Source organism: Stenella coeruleoalba, assembly GCF_951394435.1.
Source record: "Stenella coeruleoalba genome assembly, chromosome: 18".
NCBI classification, from domain to species: Eukaryota; Metazoa; Chordata; class Mammalia; order Artiodactyla; family Delphinidae; genus Stenella; species Stenella coeruleoalba.
The window spans coordinates 67,568,171-67,580,838 of NC_137164.1; the positions used below are offsets into that span (position 1 = coordinate 67,568,171).

General features: G+C 40.6%; 1 protein-coding gene across 3 annotated transcripts in view; it reads left to right on the forward strand.

Annotated features, from left to right (window-relative positions):
• PCCA (propionyl-CoA carboxylase subunit alpha) overlaps positions 1-12,668 on the forward strand; it is a 389,313-nt gene that overhangs the window by 23,225 nt on the left and 353,420 nt on the right. The gene's annotated exons all lie outside the window — the stretch shown is intronic.

Here is a 12,668-nt window from a genome sequence, read left to right on the forward strand (position 1 = left end):
TTTTCTTTTGCCCTACCCAGGTACGTGGGGGGTTTCTTGCCTTTTGGGAGGTCTGAGGTCTTCTGCCAGCGTTCCGTAGGTGTTCTGTAGATGTATTTCTGATGTATCTGCGGGGAGGAAGGGGATCTCCGTGTCTTACTCTTCCGCCATCTTCCCCCCCTCACTTTTTCCTTCTTTATCTTATTTTTGAACTTGAGGAAAAAAAAAAAACTTACAAAGGTAGGAAAAGGCTGATTATTCTGAAGCTGTAACGGGGGTGGAGTCTGCATACAGCCTGGCCTTTAGCATGGCGGTTAGAAGTCCTGCTCCGCCAACAGACAGCTCCACCAACCTCCAAGGGCATTGCTCCGAGGGGCCCCATCTTGCATTCTGCACAGCCATATAGTCCAGTAAAGCTTACTAAAGACAGGGTTTCAATGAGTTCTATATAATAGCATAGCCAGCAAGGTACACATATGCAAACCCTCAGTGGAGTTAGTGGAATTAAAATCAGGGAGAGTAGGACATAGAAGGTGTTTGCTCTTCTGTTTCCCTTTCTGTCAGCCCATTGCCTCACCTCAGATAGAAGAGTTGCTGATATGATTAGTCATACTCAACTGACCTAGTCACATAGAGAACGGGATCACTGTGCTTTTAAAAGATGATGCACAAAGCCTATATGAGGAAGATTTTGAATCAGTCCTGAAAAATCAGAAAAGTAGGATTAAACAAAAATAGAAACATTCCTTATTCTTGGATAGGACCATTCAACATCATAAATAAGTCAGACCTCCTCAGGTTAATATATAAATTTAATGTAATTCCCCAAAAAGATATCAGCAAAACTTTTCCTGGCACTGGATCCTAAACTTCAAATGGAAAAATAAATAAGCAGGAATACCTATGGAAGTCTTCAAAAGGAAGATCAATGAGAGGGGGCTGGCCTTACCACATATTAAAAAAATATTATAGACCCTATAATTAAAACATTGTGTTGTTGATGCCTGACTAGATAGACAAACCAATGGAAATAGTTCCAAGTACACATGGAAATTTAGCATTTGACAAAGGTAGCATCTTAAATCATTGAGGGAAAGGTTTAAATTAAAGTAGAAAATGGTGTTAACATTACTGGAGAGCCATTTGGAAAAAGTATGTATTTGGATTTATGTTGCCCTTAATTAACATTAAAATGTACTCCAAATAGATGAGTTATTTCGATGTACAAAAATGAAAATACAAGTTTAAGAAAAAAACATATGTCCATCTCTTTATAACCTGGACATGAGAAAAGCCTTTATATTATAATTTAAATTCCAGAAGGTCGATACATTTAAGTACTCAGAGTGAGGGCAGCTTGTGCCTAGAAATGGACAACTGGGATCACTCCACATGTGTGGGAATGTTAGTTTTCTAATGACAGAAATTAAACACACAGGCTGGTGCCGAGTTGCCCAGGCTTGTGCTGACAAGCCGTGCGGCCCACCTTTCCCAGACAAGATTGAGAAATGTTCTGCATCTTCCCATCTCCCTCTAATAAGAAACATCCTGCTTTAGAGCCAAACAAGGTGTGAGAGGAACTGACAGCTAGTTTTCAGCCCAAAATTTTCATGAGAAGTAAGTGTTCACCGCCTTGAGTGATGGTGTCACTCATCAAGATTGTTCCAGCACCAGTGACTAAATTTATAGTAGAGAAATCATGAGCTAGATCTAAAGCAAAAGAGCTCAGGGTTGAGCTTAAGTGGTGTGCCAATCTCTTAAGGTGTGTAAAGGTGAGATAACCTTTGAATATACACCATCTGTTTCTTACTTCTTTTTAAAACCCTGTTACCATGAAAATTTAGTTGCTAAGACTAGCACCCATGAAAGGTCCACGGATGGAGATAGGAATCTCCCTTTCCAGTACAATGTGATAAGAGTTTCAGATTTCTTTTTTTTTTTTTTCTTTTTTTCTGGCTGCACCTTGGCATGTGAGATCTTAGTTCCCCAACCAGGGATTGAACCCTTGCCATCTGCAATGGAAGTGCAGGGTCTTAACCAGTGAACCTCTAGGGAAGTCCTGAGTTTCAGATTTCTTGTTGTCTGGCCTGCTGAGATGTTTGCCATCTAAAAAGTCACTTAGTGGTTAAGTCCAATTACCTAGGGAACCAACTGATACCTAGAAACTGATACCAAGTGAAGCTGGGTGGTCCCCAAAGGAAAGTGAATACAAACTCAACAGTTGGTTTAATTGTATATTTTAACCATGTCATAATCAGATTGTAGCCAGTATTGGACATATGCCTAGCAGTGACTAAGGATCCAAGGGGCAACATCAAGATAGGTGCCTTTTAGGCAGTGGTGTGTTGATAAATGTTTAACAGCAGATTCTCTGGGAGAGCGGGAGTGAGTGGGGCCATGATTTGTAGTGTTTTCTGGTTTCCATTGTGTAAATATTTCCACAGGCTGATTTCAAACTACTAGGAATTTAACAACTGTCTGGCAAGATTCCTGACAATTTAACAATTGATACTCCTAAGCTGGTTCTATCTGGCTCCAGCAAACTGTTGCTTACAGATACCATAGTTAAGACGTAACCAACAATTCAGAATCTTAAAGCAGCAAAGGTGAAGGAAAATATCTAGGAAAATTAAGAAATCTTGCATACAGATTGAAGTGTAACAGTGTATAGCACCAGCTCCTTGACTTTCCATGTCTTGGGCTGTCTCCTTCACACAATCATTACTTTGTTGATAGTCTTGAGTGAAGGCTGTTTTCTGCTTCTGGAGGATTCCTAAGAATTCTCAGGATGAGGTCTCTGGCAGGAACAGTCTTCCTGATTCAAGAGAGATTTATTTCTCCTTCATTAACAAACAAGGGTACAAGGATCAAAGCCACAGACTTTAACTGTTGTGTTAGTTGTTAATAGTGCCTGTAAGGTCCTTTCCACTGCTGTCAAGGGCAGTCTTTTTCTGATGTCTCTTTCAGAAGATGAAGCTTCTGAGTTTTAAAGAGTGAATAGGGTTGTTCTGAAGGACATTTTGGAAAAGCTACTCACATCTGTTGATACAATTGTATATTGATTCCACTCACATTAGATACCTAGAATAGTCAAATTCATAGAGACAGAGTAGAATGGTGGTTGCCAGGGGCTGGTGGGGGAGGGGAAAATGGGGAATTAGTTTTTGTTATTAATTAAAAAAAAATTTTAATTTTATCTATTTTTGGCTGCGTTGGGTCTTTGTTGCTGCGCATGGGCTTTCTCTAGTTGCGGCGAGAGGGGGCTACTCTTCGTTGCGGTGCGTGGGCTTCTCATTGTGGTGGCTTCTCTTGTTGCAGAGCATGGGCTCTAGGCACGTGGGCTTCAGTAGTTGTGGCACACAGGCTCAGTAGTTGTGTCTCATGGGCTCTAGAGCACAGGTTCAGTAGTTGTGGCATATGGGCTTAGTTACTGCGTGGCATGTGGGATCTTCCCTGACCAAGGCTCGAACCTGTGTCCCCTGCATTGGCAGGCGGATTCTTAACCACTGCGCCACCAGGGAAGCCCTCTATTCTCTTTTCTATCTTTACAGTTTGGCCAGGATTTTGTTGCAGGCAGGTAGGATACGCTCTAGAAATATCCTTGACTATGCTTTAAAGTGTTTCCACCCCCATTGTAGGATTAAGATGGTTGCCAGACTATCTGGGCTATGGTAATAAGACTGGAGAGCTTACCTGCTGTGTTAATCAGCACTTCAGGAATGGAAGAGGGTGGGATCCTCTCTGGAAATATGACATACAATTAACTTAGAAGGGTATATCAATGATTACCTTGGGAGAGAACATGTTCTGGACAGTAAGGACATCGACAAATCTCCAGGGACTTTTTTAAGTCATAAAGTGTACTATGATTGTCCTTGATTGATAATGGTATTGAAACCTAGAAACAAAATAATTTGTTGACAATTATTGAACCAGTTTCAGTGCTTAGCAATTGGGTTATCTCAGTAATCTTTATTCATGAGATGGGAGCAATGAAGCAGAGCTGAGGAAGTCATTGGTAAGTGTGCATAACTTAACATAGCAAACCTGAAGTGACTATCTTTAGAAGGGCCTGTTGCAGGGTTGGCCTTGGCTGGATTTTTGGAGTGTTCCCCCTATTCCCCACTGATAAGGGTGGCCCACTATACTCAGACTGTGCAAACAATGTACAATGTTCAGTAATTTATGTGGAATGCCTGCTTTCTTTCTGGGAATCTGGAGTTTTGGTATGTGCTAGGCAGAGAGTACCTCCATGACTAGCCCTCCCAATAAAAACATTGATCACTGAGTCTTTAGTAGTCTTCCCTGGGCAGAAACATTGCACATATGCATTTTCATTGCTGGGGGAAGAGTATGCTCTGTGTGACCCCTCATGGGAAAGTGTTATGGGCTTCTCCCAAATTCATATGTTGAAGCCCTAATCCCTCAGTGTGATTGTATTTGGAAACAGGACCTTTATGGAAGTAATTAAAGGTTAGATGAAGTCATAAGGGTGGGACCCTGAACTGATAGGATTAGTGATCTTATAAGAAGAGACACCAGAGAGCTCTCTGTCTTCTTCCTTGCGCATACATTCATGGAGGAAAGGCCATGTGAAAACACAATGAGAAGGCAGCTGTCTACAAGCCAGGAAGAGACCTCTCTCCCCAAACTGAATCGGCCAACACCTTCATCTTGGACTTCTAGCCTCCAGAACTGTGAGGAAAAAAAGCTCTGTTGTTTAAGCTACCAGTCTTTGGTATTTTGTTGTGACAGCCCTAGGAAATGAATACAGCCTCCCTCAAGAAGGGCAACGTGTCTCTCAAATTCATAGACCAGCATTCCCATACATTATTTCATCCTTTATTATTTATTATGTGGTCTTCAATAATATGAGATTGTTTCACATGTCTTAAAGCCTTTATAAAAATGGTATCAAACTGTATGTATTCTTCTGCAGCTTGTTTTCCTTTTATTTATTTTTTATTTTGTTTTTTCCTTCATCTTATATCTGTGAGATTTATTCATGTGGATATTTTTCTCTAGTTCTAGAATGATGCACAATACCTTCTAAAATGCAAATACAGTATCACTTCCTGGATTAAGATGCTTCAGGTTTCTTACCTCAAAGAACATCGATAAAAAACACAGTTATGTATAAAATAGATAATAAGGACCTACTGTGTAGCACAGGGAACTCTACTCAATACTCTGTAATGGCCTATATGGGAAAAGGATCTAAAAAAAAAAAGAAGGACTTCCCTGGTGGCGCAGTGGTTGAGAGTCCACCTGTCGATGCAGGGGACACAGGTTTGTGCCCTGGTCCGGGAAGATCCCACATGCCGCGGAGCGGCTGGGCCTGTGAGCCATGGCCACTGAGCCTGCGCGTCCGGAGCCTGTGCTCTGCAACGGGAGAGGCCACAAGAGTGAGAGGCCCGCGTACTGCAAAAAAAAAAAAAAAAAAAAAGAGTGAATATATGTATATGTATAACTGATTCACTTTGCTGTATACCGGAAACTAACACAACATTATCAATCAGCTGTACCCCAATAAAAATTTAAAAACAAACAAACAAACAAAAAACCCCCCAAACACAAGCAGCTTATGAGGATGAGTAAAGGACCTGGTGGGCAAAGGGAGATGCCTTTGAGTGTATCTGGGGAATCCCTGCATTGTTAAATCTTTTGATCTCTCAAGAGAAGTAGAAAATTTGGAATTTTATGTGAAAGCTGCCATATTTTGAATATAGTTAACTAACTTAATTGTTTTTTTTTGTTTTTTAACTAACTCAATTTAACACACACACACACCCAGGGCTAAAACCAAACTTAGCCTTGTGCCATATGTGGCCCATTGTTGTGCCACAGTGTGATTTCTGGCCTCGAAAATGAAAACCCCCAACTCTGCAGTAATAATATTTACTCTCTTCAGGATCTGGCCCTTTCCTATTCCTTCAGTTTTGTCTGTAAATGCTTCCTTTGCTGAAGTCATACCATTTGTGATACAAAAGCATGCTGATGGACCCACAGCTCACTATCATACACATGCTATTCACTCTGCTTGTAAGTCTTTTACCTAGAATATCCACTTATCCACCTTTCTTGTTTTTTTTTCTTAATACTTCAAAGTATGTATTTTTAGGAACAAGGACATTCTCTTACATTACTCCAGTACAAGGACCAAAAGCAGGAAATTTAGCATAGAAAAACCCAATTGTCTAATCCAGTCACATGTAAATTTAGTTAATTGTCCCCAGTAATGCCCTTTATACATATTTTCTTAAAAAATTTTTTATTGGAGTATAGTTGATTTACAATGTTATGTTAGTTTCAGGGGTACAGCAAAGTGAATCAGTTATACATATACCTACTCTATTTTTTTAGACTCTTTTTCCATATAGGCCATTACAGAATATTGAGTAGAGTTCCCTGTGTTATACAGCAGGTTCTTATTAGTTTTCTATTTTATATATAGTAGTGTGTATGTGTCAGTCCCAGTCTTCCAATTTATTCCTCCCCATCTTATCCCCTGGTAACCATAAGTTTGTTTTCTACATCCGTGATTCTACTTCTGTTTTGTAAATAAGTTCATTTGTACCTTCTTTTTTTAGATTCCATATATGTGATATCATACTTATCTTTCTTTGTCTGACTTAACTTCACTCAGTATGACAGTCTCTAGGTCCGTCCATGTTGCTGCAAATGGCATTATTTTGTTCTTTTTGAACAAATATCTTTTGGCTGAGTAATACTCCATTGTATATATGTATCACATCTTCTTTATCCATTCCTCTGTTGATGGACATTTAGATTGCTTCCTTGTCCTGGCTATTATAAATAATGCTGCAATGAACATTGGGGTGCATGTATCTTTTTGAATTATGGTTTTCTGTGGGTATATGCCTAGGAGTGGGATTGCTGGGTCATATGGTAGTTCTATTTTTAGTTTTTTTAAGGAACCTCCGTACTGTTCTCCATAGTGGCTGTTTCAATTTACATTCCCACCAACAGTGCAGGAGGGTTCCCTTCTCTCCACACCCTCTCCACCCTCTTTATTGTTTGTAGACTTTTTGATAATGGTCATTCTGACTGGTGTGAGGTGATACCTCATTGTAGTTTTTTTTTAATATATAAACGTATTTATTTTATTTATTTTATTTTCAGCTGCATTGGGTCTTCGTTGCTGCATGCGGGCTTTCTCTAGCTGTGGTGAGTGGGGGCTACCCTTCATTGAGATGAGTGGGCTTCTCATTGTGGTGCCTTCTCTTGTGGAGCATGGGCTCTAGGCACTCAGGCTTCAGTAGTTATGGCATGCATGATCAGTAGTTGTGGCTTGTGGGCTGTAGAGCGCAGGCTCAGTAGTTGTGGTGCACTGACTTAGTTGCTTCGTGGCATGTGGGATCTTCCTGGACCAGGGATCGAACCCATGTCCCCTGCATTGGCAGGTGGATTCTTAACCACTGCACCACCAGGGAAGCCCTCACTGTAGTTTTGATTTGCATTTCTCTAATAATTAGTGATGTCGAGCATCTTTTCATGTGCTTTTTGGCCATCTGTATGTCTTCTTTGGAGAAGTGTCTGTTTAGGTCTTCTGCCCAATTTTTGATTGGGTTGTTTGTTTTTTTGATACTGAGCTGCATGAGCTGTTTGTATATTTTGGAGATTAATCCCTTGTCAGTTGCTTCGTTTGCAGATATTTTCTCCCTATTTATCTACCTTTCAATTATCCTTTTTTTATGGTGATAAATTTTTTATTTTTGAATAATTTTAGATTTATAGGAAAGTGGTAAAGACAAAATACAGAGTTCCCATACACTCCTCACATAATTTCCCCTAATGTTAATGTCTTATGTTACCATGGTACGTTTGTTAAAACTAAGGAAACAACATTGGTACATTATTATTAACTAAACTCTAGACTCTATTTGAATTTCAGTAGTTTTTACAGTTTTTAGTTTTTGTATCCAGTCCAGGATATTGCACTGCATCATATGTCCTTAGCCATCTCTGGTCTGTGATAGTTTCTGTCTTTCCTTGTTTTTCATGACCTTGACAGTTTTGAGGAGTATTTAAAAATTTATTTATTTATTTATCTATTTATAAATTTCAGCTTTATTGAGGTATAATTGACATACAAAGTTGTAAGATGTTTAAAGTCTACATTGTGGTGATTTGATATACGTATACATTATGAAAGGATTTCCACCCATCTAGGTAATTAACACATCCATCACCTCATATATATAACTTTTTTTTATGGTGAGAACAATTAAGTTCTACTCTCTTAGCAAATTTCAGTTATATAATATGGTGTTATCAGTTATAGCCACCATGTTTTACATTAGATCCTCAGAACTTATTCATCTTATTGCTGAAAGTTTGCACTCTGTTACCAATCTCTCCCTATTTCCTCCCCTGCCCCAGCCCCTGGAAAGCACTTTCCTACTCTGTGTCTATGAGTTTGACATTTTTTCTTATTTTTTAGATTCTACATATAAGTGACATTATGTGGTATTTGTCCTTCTCCCTGTGGGTTATTTCACTTTATATACCATATCTTTATTCAGTCATTTGTTGATGGACACTTAGGTTGTTTCTATGTTTTGGCTGTTGTGAATAATGCTTCAACATGGGTGTACAGATATCTCTTCAATTTTCTGTTTTCATTTCCTTTGAATATATACCCCAAAGTGGGGTTGCTGGATCACATAGTAGCTCTATTTTTAGTTTTTTAAGGAACCTCCATACTGTTTTCCGTAGTGGCTGCACCAATTTACATTCCCACCAACACTGTAGGAGGGTCCCCTTTTCTCGACACCCTCTTCAGCATTTATTATTTGTAAACTTTTTGACAATAGCCATTATTACTGGTATGATGTGATAACTCATCATAGTTTTATTTGCATTTATTTCTCTGATAAGTATCAATGACAAGCGTCTTTTCATGTGCCTATTGGCCATCTGTATGTCTTCTCTGGAGAAATGTCTATTTAGGTCTTCTGTTTATATTTTGCTTGTTTTTGTTGTTGTTGTTGTTATTGAGTACAATCTGTAACTTTAAGTGGAGAGGGCAAAGGCATAGAGTTGTGTTCTATTAGTTAGGGTACACATTCGGCTACTGTTAACAAAGGCAAAACAAAACACAACACAGTAACTTAAATAAGATACAGTGTTTTTCTCTTTTGCATAAAAATCTGAGCAAAACCTTCCAGGGCTGATATAGCAGCTCCATAGTGTCACCTTCGAGCTCCTTGGATATTGTTTTGTCTTCCTCAACGCCTGACTTCCTTCTTATCATCTAGGATGACAACTTTGCCCCCAACATTATGCCCACATTCTGGCAAGCTGGGAAGAGGAGAAGGGAAAGTGGAAGGCATGCCCCTTCCCTTTAGGGGCACAACCCAGAAGTTACCCATGTCACTTTTGCTTACATCCCATTGGCCAAAACTTAGTAACCTAGCCACTCTTGCTGGGATGGAAGTTGGCAAATGTAGTTATTCCCTGAGGGCCATGTACCCAGCTAATTGTGAGAGTTCTTTTACTAAAGAAGCAAGAGGAAGGTGGGTATTAGGGGACAACTAGCAGTATCTGCCACAGTCCACGCCTTCATCACTTAAAGAGTTCTGCATGACTACTCTTCTCACTAGTGTAACAGTCAGGATTCAGCCAAGGAAGCACACCTCCATAAGACTCTACTTTTACGGGGGGAATACAATAGCATTTTGGCTCTCCAGGAATTAGCATCAGTTCAGAGCTAGAGTCCAGTAATCCCTGAAAATTTTGGTTATTTTCCCTTCCCGCAGTACATACTCACATTCATCAGTGGCTACAGGCTACTGGCAGAGAAAGAGTGATTACAAGAGTCTGCTTGAAGCATTGGTAGACAAGTGGGACAAGCTGGATAAGGGGGATAGCAGAGAAGCTAAGCATGTCTGGCTGCCAGATAGGAATGTGAGGAAGGCTCTCAGAAAGGGGTCATGAGAAGCAATTGCTTCTGGACAGCTACCACCTCTGGGGGTCTGCAGCCAAGTGTCTGGTGGTGGGCCTGGGGTTGCTGGTGGTCAGCAGGGCTAGCAGTTGGGAAAAACAAGCTGGATGCAGAGTGGAGGCTGAGGACATGCAGTCTTCCAGGAAACTGTGTTCCTTACCTTTCAGTAATAATCTGGGAGTATTGGCTGCCACTTCACTCCTGCTTTCTTTTTTTTAAATTAAATTTATTTATTTATTATTTTTGGCTGCGTTGGGTCTTCGTCACTGTGCGCGGGCTCTCTCCAGTTGAGGTGAGCGAGGCCCACTCCTTGCTGCGGCGCGCGGGCCTCCCACTGCAGTGGCTCCCCCCGTTGTGGAGCACGGGCTCCAGGCGCTCGGGCTTAGCCGCTCTGTGGCACGTGGGATCTTCCTGGACCAGGGCTCGAACCCGCGCCCTGCATGGCAGGAGGACTCCTAACCACTGTGCCACCAGGGAAGCCCCCACTCCTGCTTTCTAAATATCTTACAAGGTCCTCTTTTGGTTAACTCTAACCAGGAACCATATAGGGCAGAGGATTTGGGGAAACATAATTTCCACTCTGGTTTACCTAGTCTGTTAGTGCTCCAAACTCAGGGAGAGCCAAATATATGTATGTAGCGCAAAGTTCAGGGTCTCTAGGTGGAGTGCAGTCTTGCTACTTATTGCTCATGTGGCTGCTTATGATTCCCTGATTTACACCCCAGCTTCCCTCGGCTCCATGCACACCATGCAACAGTAGGGCAGTATCTTGTAACAGGATACGGGGGATCACAGGGGAGATTGGCATCTGACTTCTCAAGAGCAACTCTGGAAGCTAGAAGATGATGTAAAATGTTTTCAGAATTCTGAGAGGAGATTTATTATTTCTAGCAAAGGCAGAGTAACTGGTTCCAGACTGGTTCTAGATGGAGAAGCTGGTTCCCTCCCACTATAGATAAATAGAAAATTGGGCAAAATATATGAAACAACTATTTTCAGACATCGGTAACAGGAAGTGGGTTTTGGAGATGATAAACATCCCAAAATGTGTGGCGTAGCTTGGAGAAGGTAGAACTGTTCAGCTCAAAACTGGCAATTATATTCCCTTGAAAACACGGTATTAGAATTACAGGCTATATCAAAGAAAGCAAAAACAATATTGTCCCGGGCTTTGAAAGCAGCCATTTTACTAAAGAGGTACCATGGCATAACAGGGGTCATCAGCTTTCAGATTCTGGTTTGCTGTATTGGGGTGGTCACCATTAAGTTATCACCACATATATCAGGTTTCATTTTGTCAGTACCTCACTTGTGAATTGATTAGGATACAGTTCTGGCTGCTATAGTAAAGACAGAAATAACAATGATTTAAACAAGATAAAAATTTATTTCTCTGTCACATAACAGTCCATGCATTAAGCAATAGAAGACTGATAAGATGATTCCACAGAGTAGGGGACCTTGGCTCCTCCTATCTTATTGCTCTGCTATTTTCAACATGGGGCTTCTATCTCACGAGTTAAGATGGTTGCTCCAGCACGCACCAGTATGTCTTCTTTCAGGAAGGAGGGAAGAGGAAATGGAAGGCATGCCTCTACTCTTTAAGGGCACAATTCTTACATTCCATAAAGCACACCTTAGTCACATGTCCACACCTTGTTGTTAGGGAGGGTGGATAGTGCAGCCTTTAGCTGGGTGGCCATGTGCTCAGCTAAAGCTCAGGAGCTCTTTTACTAAAGAAAGGAGTGGAGAATAGATATTATGGAACAAGTAGTTTCTGCCACAACTGCCGTACAAGAAAATAACTTCTATAAGACAAAACAGATAGGATCTAAGGAGAATCACTCCTAAGGGTAAAAATGGGAGGAAGGAAAAGAAAAAAAGAGAAAAGCAGGTTTCCTGGGTAGGAAATGAGCCCATCCTTAGATACCTAAGTGAGAAATCCTGTGAAACTGATATAAATTTTTATATTGTGTGTCATGCAAGTTCCTGCTTACATTTTAAAATTCCATTGCGTCACCTCTCAGCTATCCTTAAACAGTTTGTATCTCTTTTGGCATTTGCCATGTTGTAAGACATTCTGTGTCATTCCTAGCTTTGTTAACTGTCTCAAGGTGACTCTGTATGAGAAGCAAAATAGTTAAGAGAGCGCCCCTGATGCTATCGTGTATATATAGGTGAGAGGACCTGATGTCTGAGATTTGCTTCAGAATACTCCAGCAAAAAATAAGCAGGGGGAATAGATGAAACGAGATTGACAAAATGTTGATTTGTTGAAGATGTGTGATGGGTGCCTGGGTGATCATAAGACTATTTTCTCTCTTTTGTGTCTGTTAAAAACTGTCCATAATAAAACAAAAGTCCAGTCCCTGAAGACAGCCAGACCTGGGTTCAAACCCTAGTTTCACTACTTACTAGCTGAGTGGCTTTTCCTCTCTATAAATTCAGTTTCTTAAAATGGGAAATGTATAGGCCAATAGGGTTCTTACAAAGATTAAAAGAGACAAAATTTGAGGCATCTAACAAGGGTTAGCCCTTAGTAGTTGTGTTAATAAACGTGCCGACTTGCAAGCAACAGAAACTGACTTTGGTTATGGCTAATTCCTCTGACACGCAGATGTTAGTATATGCAGAAGAGGTAGGGCTTGAGCTGGGATCTCTGATTTCTAGACCTAGAGCGTTTTCTATGTTACCACATTTGTCCAAAACCTTACCTTGGTTT